Here is a 12,517-nt window from a genome sequence, read left to right as displayed (position 1 = left end):
CTGTATCATTTTCCTCATTTTGCATAGAAATTTTTATTGTTTACATAGAAGCAATTATAAAAACTCATAATTTTGTGAAGATCTAGCACACCAGCTTTTTTTTTTATTTCAATGCAAAACTATAAGTACTTGTTTTATAAACGGCTCTGTACATTTTATATTACTTTTACAAGCTACTTACAGCATGTACATAATGACACCTGTGCTCCAAATGACACACTGTTGGCTGTAGTCAGAGGCACTGATAACTTCATGGGCTGCCAACCAAGCAGAAAAAATAGTATTAATAATAGAAAAAAAAAAACTTTTAAATGCTCAAACACAAAGCATGAAGAATGTGCTGATGTGGTATAATTTATTCCCATATGTAAAGAGGAACCAACAGCAGATGTTTAAATGAATAATGTACAGGCCTTAACAATTCATGGTGATGTGTCCTCACTTTTATCATTTAGCTGTTAAGGGGGTGGTGACATTGTGACTTTAGCTGTGTGATTAAAATTAGTATTCTTCTTCTCCACAGTAAGTTATTAAAGCAGCATTCATAACACACTGACTTAAAGTCTGCAAGACATCACACAAACTTGGTTTTCTACCAGACATAAGGGCAGCACAAAAAAACACAGGGTTTTTGCAAAACACAAAGCCTCTGTTTTATTGAACATATCAGATGATGAACAAAATTTGTGCCAAAATATTCTCAAATAAAAATTTTCAAACCCACTATTTCAGTTCTAGATTAAAATTAATAAACTAGAACCTATTCACAACTCACTTTATATTTTTTCAGTCACATGGCAGAAAGATGCTGGTTTGGGGCCATTTCAGTGAGATTTTAGCTGCTGCATTATGGGAGATGTGGTTGAGTTCACAGCAAGATCTATGGTTTTTAATTCCAGAATCAAAGGAGGTGACATACTTAGTCCCAGTAAGGAACAAAATACAAAATCCTTCACACAACGGAAGGGGAGATTAACAGTGAGTATTTTACTTGGTGTTGTCCCAGCAAATCAGAAAAGCCTGTTGAACTGTGATCTCAGATTTTTTTATGTCTTGAGTAGGCAGCAAGCTTCAAATATCTAATTAATATGACAGGGATCTTGAAAAAGTTAACTTAATAGTTTGATAATACTGTAACTGATAAATAAGATTTTAAAGGAAATTCTAACCATTAATATTGTCAAACTGCTAAACCTGTTGTAGGGACTCATTTGTAATCAACCGTTTTGATAACATTTTAAACTATCAGTAATTCATGCTATTAACACACTGGGAAAACTTACAAAATTATATACTTTTATATCTTTAAATACATATCCTACACAAAAGAAAATTATCAACTCAGGAAGTTATTATTACTTTTATGTCTTTTCTTTATTACTAAACTAGTCTGAATAAATTTTGAATTTCCGTGTCTCTCACACAGAACAAGGGAGGATACAAAAAATGGAAATAAGACCAAAAGGAAAATGTAAGCATAGAGGGACAAAATCAGAAAGAAAAAAATGAGGAGCAACTAGCAAGAGATGTAACTCAAAATGAAACCTTCTATAAGAATATGAGTGGTGGGAAAACAGTGAATAAAGACATTGGTGTTGTATTCAACCAAGAAGACAATTGATTGATGATGCTTAGAAGGCAAATGTATTTAATGTCTTCTTGCATCAATTTTAACCAAAATGTCAAGTGCAAGCAGTGGATAGTCCAATCAATATCAATGACAAAGGGGCAAGACCTCAGTCTTTTACAGAGAAGAGAAAGGTTAGCAAGTACTTGAGCTGGAAATTTTAAAATCAGCCGTAACCGATAAAATTCATTCTGGAGTACTTTAAAAGTGACAAGACTTTTCAGAGCTATTAGCTCTTCAAGAGCCATTAGTGGAAGGCAGATAAAATACTTGAAAACTGAAAAAGGCAATCATGGTATCTATCTGTAAAAGAGTAGAAAGGTTGGCATCAAAGAATTATAGAAATATCCCATTAATTTTAACCCCCAGCAAAACACTGTAATTAATAGGCACCGAGAGGAAAACAAAGTAACAGATATTATGCACCTGTCAGGAGCAAATCTCCATGCAGCACAGGCTGACAGGCTTTGGGGTTATGAGGGGAACATAAAACATCACACATTTCCATTTTAGTAAAGATTTTAATACTGTTTTCCTTAAATTATTTTGTAATCCAAATTATTGTGTTTAATGTAATAATTTAATACATTAAAATATCACAGGACCAGTGCACAGGTCCATAAAAAATACTTCTCAAAAACCAGTTGTAACATGTTTTGTTTTCCAAGTGGAAGGCTGTGTCAAGGCACATTTTGTAGTTGTCTGTTCTCCTCAAAGAACAAGAGACAAAGAGAGAAACGAAATAACAGACTGCTGACAGTAGGAAAGTTCCTACCTGTTCTTCCTATCTATGGTGGATAGGGGAGGAAACAATAGTCTGAAAATGTGAACTGCAGTTCCATCCTTTTCCTTTTCCCACGCAAAAGATTCCACCACCTCCCTTAGGTCAGCTAGAGCAATTAGGTGGCTGCAGGTGAGTTAACTGAAACTTTATAATGAAAAAAAAAGTGATTAGATCATGGTCTGCAGGTATAACTTTAAGCTGATTTCAAACTGAAGGTTCAGGGAAGACAGCAGGAAAAAATTCTAGGAGGATAATGAAGCATCAGAATAGAGTGCCTGGGAAGATTATGGAGTCTCCATTACTGGAGGTCTTTAAGTACACTTTGCACAAATACTCATCGGCAATGACCTCACTACAGCTGCTTCTTCCTTTGGACAGAGAAATAAATCAAACAGCTCAAGGCCACTTGCAGTGATGTTTCTGTCATGATTGGTAAATTGGAGAGTAATTTTATCCTGTACAACCCCCTCATTTAAAGAGTATTTAATGCTACTAGCATTTAATAAATCAGAATGTTGGAAGGACTAATTATCTTCCCCCAGAAAGGATTTCTTTTTTGCTTCAGTTTGTTATGAGCAAGCTGTGAAATTTGCTGGTATAAACTGTTGAGGAAAAGACTCCACAGAATTTAAAAAAATGAATGCTATGTTGGATAATGGAATGAAGTATGTTATAACATGCAGTATAAATCAGAAAAGGTTAGAAATCTTTATGTTATAGAATGCAAAGTTTTCATTGCCTAAATAGACAAGGGAAAAGGCCATAAAAGCATGTCCTTTGGGCAGGCTACATCATAATTACCTTCCTTTGTAATTGGTGTTGGGGGTTTTTCAACTTCCATTTCAACATCAAATATTAATCAGTCCCATACACTGGGGTTGGCACATTTTTGGGATGGAAATTGCCTAAAAAATTTGATCATTATTTATTCCCACTGTTTAGCTGGAGATTCTTATACTATTCTGCAACACATCAGAAGTCACAAAGTAGCTCCACATCACCAGAGAGAGGTCCCCACCAGAGTGATACAGAGTTAAAGAAGTCTTACCAAAAATGTACTACTCATCAACTGTCCGTGAAGGGGACATTTCAAAGGGTGGGAAAAAATGCTGATTTTTTTTTTAAACAAGATAGGGTTTTAACCTGTATGTAAAGCTTTATTCGAGTATAATACTTGGAGAACTCAAATTCTTCAGCATAGTTTTCTATTTTATACTTTCATATCAAAGTCTGTGAGACAATACATCTGAAGATATCAGTATCTGTGAGTTCAGGAAGGAATGTCCTGATACTGAGAGGTAGCTTGAAAAAGGTCTTTCTATACATATTAACAAAATTTCATCTCAGCCCCATGACAGTATGCACCTGTGCCGTGTACTTGCATGCCATATGGAAGAACCTCTTTCACCAGGAGCAAGCCATATCTGGATTTGTCCCATAATTCTGTCTGCACATCCTGCCCAAAACCAGAAAATCATAAAGATCCAGGAAGACTTTCTCACAGCCAAAAATTGGAGAGTGTGAACCTTAGCCTGACATGTAACATTAGCTGCCTCAAGCCTGAAATACTTAAATGTCATTTTTAGCTGTTTCTTTTTAATCTCATACTGTGTGATGGACCTCTCTTTTCCTGTAGTCGCTTTAATTGCTGCTGGGCATACCAGCTGTGGGGCTTGGTTCTGTGTTTTCCACTTCTCCCAGCTAAGTCGTTCAGGAGTTATTCTCCTCTAAAATGAGAGGAACAAGTAAAGTGAGGAAAGATCAGACCTCATTCACAGGATGGAACACAGAAAAAATGCTTGCACCTTGCAGGAGAGATGAGAGGGTGTGCTAGTTGCTGTTCCAAATGGGTATATAAGGCAAGGCCATGACAAAAGAACAGCTGGCCATGGTGGTTTCTATTGATGGAAACTGAAAGGATGGAAAACCTGTGGGAAAGACAGAAAATTCAACAATGTCTTACCTACCTCTGGCATTTTCAGGAACAAAGGCACACACAGCCCCAAACTGAAGGGTGCAGAGAAATCCACCATGGCATTTCTTAAAATGAGTAGGAACTCTCATGCTCATATGAAATACACAAGTCTAAGAAACAGAAAACAGAGTTTTGCAGTCTGGATTTATCCATTATAGATTACTGAGTCATCCACTTCAGTGTCTAAAATGCTTCTCAGCTTGGAGTCTTCTATCCCAGACAGTAAATTCCTGATCCCACAATTCAGTTGTACAAGATGATGCCTACATTTTAACAGTAACTACCACTAAAATAGCGAATTAGTGATGCACAATTAACACATGATTCATAAAGCATCAAAGACTATTTTCTGCAATACAAAAGAAGGTGTAAGCATATGGAACATTGTGTTTAGGTAGAAAATATTTATTAATATCAAAAGAATCCTACAACATACTTGTATTTCAATTAAGATACTGTCTAAATAGGCTTTTTTTCTGAATTACTAACAGATTTACTTTAAATTGAAAACATTCCTAATTTAAATATTAATTACATCTCACAGCATCTGCTGGCTTCTTGTAAGTAATGGCTTGGGACTATGCAAATATTGATCTGGATGAACACGGTACGGTTACTTTAAGGAATTTTTTTTTAATTGACCGAGAAATGTACTTACCATTTTTAAAAAACCCCACTCTTTCCAACAGTGGCTCTTAGCTTCCAAATGACTTCTTTTTCCCTAATAACATCATTTAGTAACTCATTTCAAAACTGACTAATAGGCATCAAATTCAGGTCTCCCAGTAATATCTGGATATTAAAAATGGTTCTTGCAGCCAAACTGCTACAATTGTCATCTTACCTTTATCTTTCATTTCACTTCATTTACTCCATTGATGTCACTGCTTTTAGCTAAAATGTTTTCCAGTTTTAGATCTCTGTGAACAATACCTGCCAAGACAGAGTGAGAAATAAAATGTTATCAGTTACAGTGAACATATTCTGACAGAAATATTTTTAAATCTTTTGATTAATTCCTATGAGCAGTTCCTGTGCATTTTACTCTAAACTAGTGGCAGCCTAACAAAAACCATCTTCCTCACTTCTTCCAGGGAGTCATATAAGAATTGCAAATTTTGAAATCTCATTCTTCACCACAATCCTGTAAGAAAGGCAAAAGTACATAACGGTTCGGTCTTTTAATCAGTCTTTTAAAATCAGATCATCTGACATCATCCAACAACAACAACAACCAAAAAGTAGAGTGTATCTTGTCTATTTACCAAATTTTCCCATACTTTCATACCTGAAATTCATTTTTATGTACCAATCCAATCAAGAGGTTTTGCCCTTTTGATGAGGGCCCAGAAGAAATAAGGCCTTAAAAAAGGCACCATTCCATAATGCCATATATTTCTCTGGAAAAAGAGATAAAGGAAGGGTTCCTAAAAGCACAATGTTGTAACAAAAAACTTAATAATTTCTTTGCTAAAATAAATCAAGAATTCCAAGTCCTGCACCATCTACAAAATCTAAATTTTTGTCTGGATAGGTTAATTCTGTTGTGGACTGTGTAGAATTGCAATGGTTCTGCATGGTGGATGAAAATGGTGACGTCTACTGAACCCTGAATGTAACATATGTTGTTAGGAAGTACCAGGAACAATCCACTTCTGCTTTTTTATCTCCTGTAATGCACTGCACATATAACAACTGAAGCAAGTTAAAGTTATAATGCAAACAGGTGCAAGCTAAGAGATGATCACACAGTTATTGCCATAGCTAGTGCAGAAGGAAAAATAAAAGAAAATGGCAGCACATATTGCATCTGTAAGAAAAATAAAGTTCTAAAAGTGCATTCATGTAGTGTATTTTACTTTTTATTCACAGGATTATTTTTTTTTCCTATGAAATAAATAATAGATAAAATATCAATCAGTAACTGTTTTTAAATGTATTAACACTCAAAAATCAATGAACATATGGGAGAAACAGAGGAATGTAATTATAGTTTTTGTGCAGACATTCTATTGCTGAAGCAAGGCTTTGAATGATGTGTCCTGTCCCATTTTCTGTAAAATGCCCTTTACCACAAAGCATTTTTAAGTTCTCCATCCTCACACAGCTCCATTACAAGATATGTCGGCTAGTTTAATAAAAGGGAGAATGTAATGATTTTGTTCTGAGTTTAGTTTCTTCTAATGTAATAGCTATATAAAATTAATTGCAATATTCCAGCTGTAGATGACCTAGAGCCCCAATGCACTTAGTATTTTATAGACAGAAGGCAAAGGACAATTGACCCGCCACAAATATTGTCAGTATTGTGTTTACTACAACAAAACCTCAAGCTTTCAAAATATAAACATTTTAAAAATGTACAAGAATACAGTGATTTCAAATCGAGGGCTAAGTATGGATTTAGCTTAAAGCCTCTTCCATTTAATGCATTAAAAATGGGGTTTAGAAAGCCTGATTACCAACCCTTGGAAAAATGTAAAATGCAACTTTTCAGCAACTAGGAATTAAAACTGTAATACTTCAATCAAAGGAGACTTCCAAACAATTCAGTATCCCAAGAAAAAAATCCTATACATGCAGCTAACAGCAAATACTGTTTTACATATCCTACTGCAGTATTTATAGTACCTGCTGCCATTATGAAGTCCTGAAATCTTATCTGCCAGCCACAAAACTTTAGGCAAAAATTTGCACCATGGAATTCATATGGATTTGTATGAATGGAACAGGTTTTTTGTTCCCTATTTTTACCTTACTTTATTGATAGGAACTCAAATAAACACTTAAACAAGAAACACTGTTCAATTGCATATATCCTTTGAAGAGATTTGGTTACTTTGCAATCCAATATGCAAATATATTCTCAATTATTCTTCCATGAAAGATAAACAGCCCTGAATTACACAGTTTGAGAGAAGAGTTTGAGTGTTTTCAAAACTTATGCTGCTTCAGGTTTCTGTCACAGGGGCAATGAATGAGACACAAAGGACTACCTGAAAAATGAGAATAAAAATCTCCATAACTGAAAAGAGAAATTCTGTATCTGATATGAGCTGTATCTTGGTGCTCAAGCAGATATTGGAAGAGGAGAATCATCAGATAATAAGAAAGTTAAGAATAATTTAAAGACTATCACACATGTACAAGATATTTACACTTTTGCTGAAGTTTTTTCGATGGCTTTTTTTTTCGACAGTAGTCTTGTGATTCCCTTCAGTTATCATCAGAAGGCTGCCACCTTCTAGTTTCCTTCCAGATGGATGAATTTCATCAAAAACCAGATAATCATAAAAAGTACTGCAACCATTTAAAAATCTTACTATATTGATCATCCATTAACAGAAACTAATCTAAACCTTGAAATCATATGTTCAAAAGATGAACTGTCAGCGAAGCAATCCGATTTTTCCAACAAAAATATTTGCAGTATTTTCTACTCTATGTGTTTCAGTCTTCATGCATGTTTGCTGTAAGGCTTAGGATCAGCAACTTGCAGAGTCTGGTACAAGTTCTCTGCTTCACTTTGAAAAAGTATCGTAAGCTACCACCTGTCATTGTTTGGAATTCCTCTCTGTTTTCCATCAAATTCCCACATGATTTCTGGAAAATCCCCCGTCTGCTTTCTAGGAGTGCCCATCCACAACCCAAATCATAGGAATTTACTTCATTCTTTGCAGGGGTGCATTCCACTGCTTTCAAGGAATATCCTTAGCTTTCTGGGAAATTTTTCACATATTCCACACTTTTCATAATTTTCCCCATGCCCATAACTTCACACAAGATTTCTGGGAATTTTCCCTTTGCTTTATAAGACTTCCTTGGGTGCTTCTAGGGAATCCACAGCCAGCTTCCTAGAAATTTTAAGTGTGTTGTTGAAAGTACTCACTTTGGCTGCTCTCCTTCTTTTTCTACCTTCCATTTTCTAGGCCACACCACTTTGTTTTTCAGGAAATTTCCCCTTTCTCCCTAGGTATTTTCCCCCATGTGCATTTTGGAGAATCCCCCTCTGTGTTCTAGGAACTTCGTCCCAACTTTCAGGAATTTACTAAGTGCTTCCTAGAAAATTTCCCAGTGCCTTCCCAGTTTCCCAGCTGCTTTCCATGCATTTTCCTACTGATTTCCAGAAATTTCAGAGGTTTTTTTCTAGACAAAGTGAGTGGGTAGTCACTGTGTAAATGCTATTAGTAAATAAAATAAAACAAAACAAAAAAATGAGGCCACCTTCCAAGATGCCTATGGCTTGGGAATTGCAAAAAACTGTCCATAACTCGGAATGTACGCATTGAAAACTGTTTTTAATGAGGTGGCAGTTCCTGAATATAATACTGAAAAAACCCCACAGCTTCCCAAGCATATTTTCTTTGAAAAGAGTGTCATTTAAGCAAACTTTCTCATGCATTTTCATAAAACTCCTGGGAGATCTAAAAGTGGATAGTGTTTAGATGCCAGTAACACATCTAGAGAGCTATGACATTTTCAGCTGCTACGGCTGACTATCCAATATAATTTGACACTGTTTTTGCAGTAGTGACCAGCATCTGTGGCTACATATCTCCGTTTACCTTGCTGAGATTTTTGTGTGTCCTCCTCCTACTCATATTTTCCACGTAAATCACAAAGGCAAAAAACTGGTTGCATGTTCAGATATTTCTAATTTAGGTTGATAGTTACTTTATATCCATGTATATGAATATAAAGAAATGTATATGTTGAGGTGCTCCTGGAAAAGGGATCCATTTATGTTGCTTTCCAAGGTGATACATTTAATTCTGAAATTTCAGTTTCAGTGCTTTTTTCAATTTTCTTCTCAGATGTACATGTAACAAACTCCTCCAACAAAAGCTTTTAAAGTTTTCAACTGAACAATTTTAAAGCCTTCAGTATGAAAGAGAAGATTATGATACAGGATAAATATGTCTCCATCAATGTTAACTACTGCAGGAATGATAAGAAAAGAGACTGTACATAAATGAGAGTGAACTACAGAGAAATTAAAGACAATCAACTTCAAATCCAGCTTCAGTCTCAATTTTTTCACTTACTACCTATATAATGGTATTACCATTTACACACTTTTCTACACCTGAAGGATACTATAAATTGAAAGACATCAAAGTACAAGTAGGTGGAAAACCACAGAACTGCGTATCACATGCAAACTCTGACTCCTAAAACAAAAACTTTATTTTCAAAACTCAATACCTTTAAAGCCTCTAAACTTAATCGAATGTTGTTAGGCTATTTGTAGGATTAATAAACCCTTTAGAGCATGTATTTCTTCATCACTTTAGACAATGGTAAGAAAATATATCTACTGGAGGCATTCATGCAGACAAACCTTCTGCAAGAATTGGCTCAATTCTAAGGCATGATATCACATACAAATATCACTATCATGTCACAACCACGAAAACTTTTCAAAAAATTATGTAAGTAATCTCATTTATTACATGACCTTAAGTGAAAAAAAGATACTGTTAAATGTCTTCAAAAATAAAGCGTTTTTAAAAGTTCAGTATTTCAGGTTAATTTGTTCAACTTACCTTCTGATGAATGGACTGTTTTAGGCAGTGAAATTTTGTGCTGTGGAATTCCTGGCCTGCCTACTGGATGGAACTACCACCCTGTGTTTCCAGGAATTTCTTAGAAACCAGCACTTTTTATGACCATTGGAAGTAATTTCAAGTTGTCTTTTAGGGGCAAGAGTTGAAAAATATTTTCTGTGGATGAGATTCTACTCTTTTTTTTTTTTTTTTTTTTTTTTTTTTAATTTATTGGGAAACATAATCTTTACTTTGGAGAAATGAGCGCTGGTACCTGTAGAAGATGAAGAAACACCCAGTCTTGAAAAGACACCTCAAAAATACATAGCAAATAAAATTTGGTCCAATTCCAGTCTCCTTACCCCCTCTCCCCATGTTGGACCTTCTTGTCACACACCTCCAAGTCACGTGTGATCTTTGTGGCAATGGGGCCAAAAAAATTACAGCATTGCTTGGTTCAAATGAAGCTGAGCATGTGGTTCATTTTGTGGTCTTCTCTTCACTGCTTTCAGACATCTGTTCTGTTTTTTATAGTCTGTGCCCAAATTAAATTAAAACACTGAGACTGGCAGGAATGTGTCCACTGCTCAAAGAAGTGGAATAAAACCTGAGAGATAAGGGTGTGGGTGGAACACAAAAGCCTTGTATTCTAACTACAGCTGTCTGCCTCGCTGACAAGGCACTGGATTGGCATAACACAGCATGCTGGTTTGGACAGCAGATCTGCAAAGACAAAAAACACACAGTCAAAAATGATACTTCAGCTTTTTTAGCTACAGAATGGCTGGGTGAATTCGGAGATGGAAAAAGCAAACATTTTTTTCCACCAGACAGTACAAAACTAGAATAGATTTTTTCCTTCAAAGCAAATGGTGTACCACACATTTTAAGGGGATTTCAAAATACTTTGATAAACCTGGGAAGTTGTTGATCTGGAGCATCCAATAAAAATGAACTTTTGCTTCTAACTGGCATCGTGTGAGGATATCCTTCAGCAGTGCTGCCAAAACAGAGATTACAAAAGCCAGGATTTCTGGGAACTCTTGCAATTCCCCTGGAGAGCTGATTTGCACGTGATTCCTCAAAGTCTACTTTTCTCAAAAAAGAAGCTGCACAAAAAGGCTCAGAGGGAGTTAAAATGCACCAAAGAAAGAAAGCTTAACTAAACATTCCCAGGCAAGAAGGCCAGAGCTCAGTTCCTCCACAGCAGACAACAGAGGAGAAGCAACCCCTGGAAGTGTTGGGGGATTAACAAGCCTTTAGCCCTTGGAATGCCATCAAGTTGCCCAGCCTTATTAAAGGGACTCAGTGATACAGTTTAACTTGTGGCCAGAGCGTTATAAACCCTGTTTAAATGTGTCAATCTCTGAGGGTCCAGCCCTTGCAGATTGGCTTAAAATAATTTTAGCAAGACTGCTCTCCAGAAGTGTTTTGTAAAGTAAAAGGTTTAATTAGTGAAAAATAAAAAACGTTACAGAAAACAAAAGAAAAGCCACGCACAGGTGTCCGAGAAAATCTGTGACACCCTGCTAGAAACAGTCTAAAAAGCTTCTCAGTTCCTTTGTGCTCCTTCCTAAATACTTAAGGTTTTAAGAGGGACAATTTGGCTTGCTGCCAATAGGGAGAGTTACAGGATTTGAAGAACAGTGACAAGGTAAAACAGGTGCTTCTCTCTTGGCACTGAGCCAACTGCAATGAGAAGGGCATAGAACTTTCTAGTTAAACTCCCTAAAATTTCTGAAGGCGAACTGAAACTCTATCCTTATACAGAGATGCCCACTCAGGGGTGGGGGATGCTTTACCACAACTCAATCTACCATTGTAAATGGCAACTGCAAGTGAGGCACATGAAACTGCCTCCAACTGGCTCCACTCCTGCAGGACAGGGATCAGAGTGCCAAAACCTGGGGTTATCCCTCAGCAAGCACCTGGTCCCCACACTGAGGCTGCTGCTGCCCTGGGCAGTGACAAAAGCAGCACTGCTCACCTCAGGAGAAGATGGGCTTCAGTCTCTGGAGACCATGAGGGTGTTGGCATTTTAGACTCAGGGGGACATCAGTGAGCCAAAAGGAGGATCCGAGCTGAAAGAGAATGGAAAAGGTTTGCTTAAGCTGAGAGCATTCAACCTGCATTCCTGCAGAAAACAAGGACCAGGTTTTCAGCTAGCCATCTGCAAAATCTCCTCTGCTCCACTGCCTCTGATGCACCTCAGAGATAATCTCAGATGTCATTTGAACATCCTTAAGCCCTCTGGTTCCGTCCTAGCCCCTCATTTCCCAGATCGAGGACTTTTCTATTTGAATGACAGATGACTTATTAGAAAACAATAGTACAAAATACTTACATGGAGAGAAAAACTACTTAAGAGAATGTTCTTTTCTGATAGAGTGCTTTTATCATGAGATAACTTCTAATCTCACTCAATAGTCTACGTTTGGCAATTTACATGAAACGTGATTAATACCCTATTTCCATATTTAAGTTTCTGACAATATTAATACTCTTAGTCCTACTGTCTAAGAAATTTTTAACTGTAATATGATAAAGTTATTACAGTTTTTGATTCTCTGAAATGTACCAGGAAA

The 12,517-nt window shown here is 36.4% G+C and overlaps 1 long non-coding RNA gene across 3 annotated transcripts; it reads right to left on the bottom strand.

Moving 5' to 3' along the window:
* Positions 1–218: 218 nt before the first annotated feature.
* LOC136291713 (uncharacterized) lies at positions 219–11,993 on the bottom strand. Of its 3 annotated transcripts, XR_010721672.1 has the most exons (7): positions 11,920–11,993; positions 10,295–10,655; positions 9,933–10,206; positions 5,231–5,319; positions 4,379–4,496; positions 2,403–2,555; positions 219–257 (listed from the first exon to the last, which is right to left on the bottom strand). It is a non-coding gene; the product is annotated as an uncharacterized lncRNA (long non-coding RNA). The 3 variants fall into 3 exon arrangements; XR_010721671.1 differs by having other exon boundaries at positions 9,933–10,655; XR_010721673.1 differs by lacking the exons at positions 219–257; positions 2,403–2,555 and adding an exon at positions 3,293–3,316 and having other exon boundaries at positions 9,933–10,655.
* Between the last annotated feature and the right edge of the window lie 524 nt (positions 11,994–12,517).

Source organism: Chamaea fasciata, unplaced genomic scaffold, assembly GCF_029207755.1.
Source record: "Chamaea fasciata isolate MVZ Bird 193981 ecotype frontalis unplaced genomic scaffold, bChaFas1.0.hap1 SCAF_7, whole genome shotgun sequence".
In the NCBI taxonomy this organism is placed as follows: domain Eukaryota; kingdom Metazoa; phylum Chordata; class Aves; order Passeriformes; family Sylviidae; genus Chamaea; species Chamaea fasciata.
This window is presented reverse-complemented; position numbering and strand designations above follow the sequence as displayed.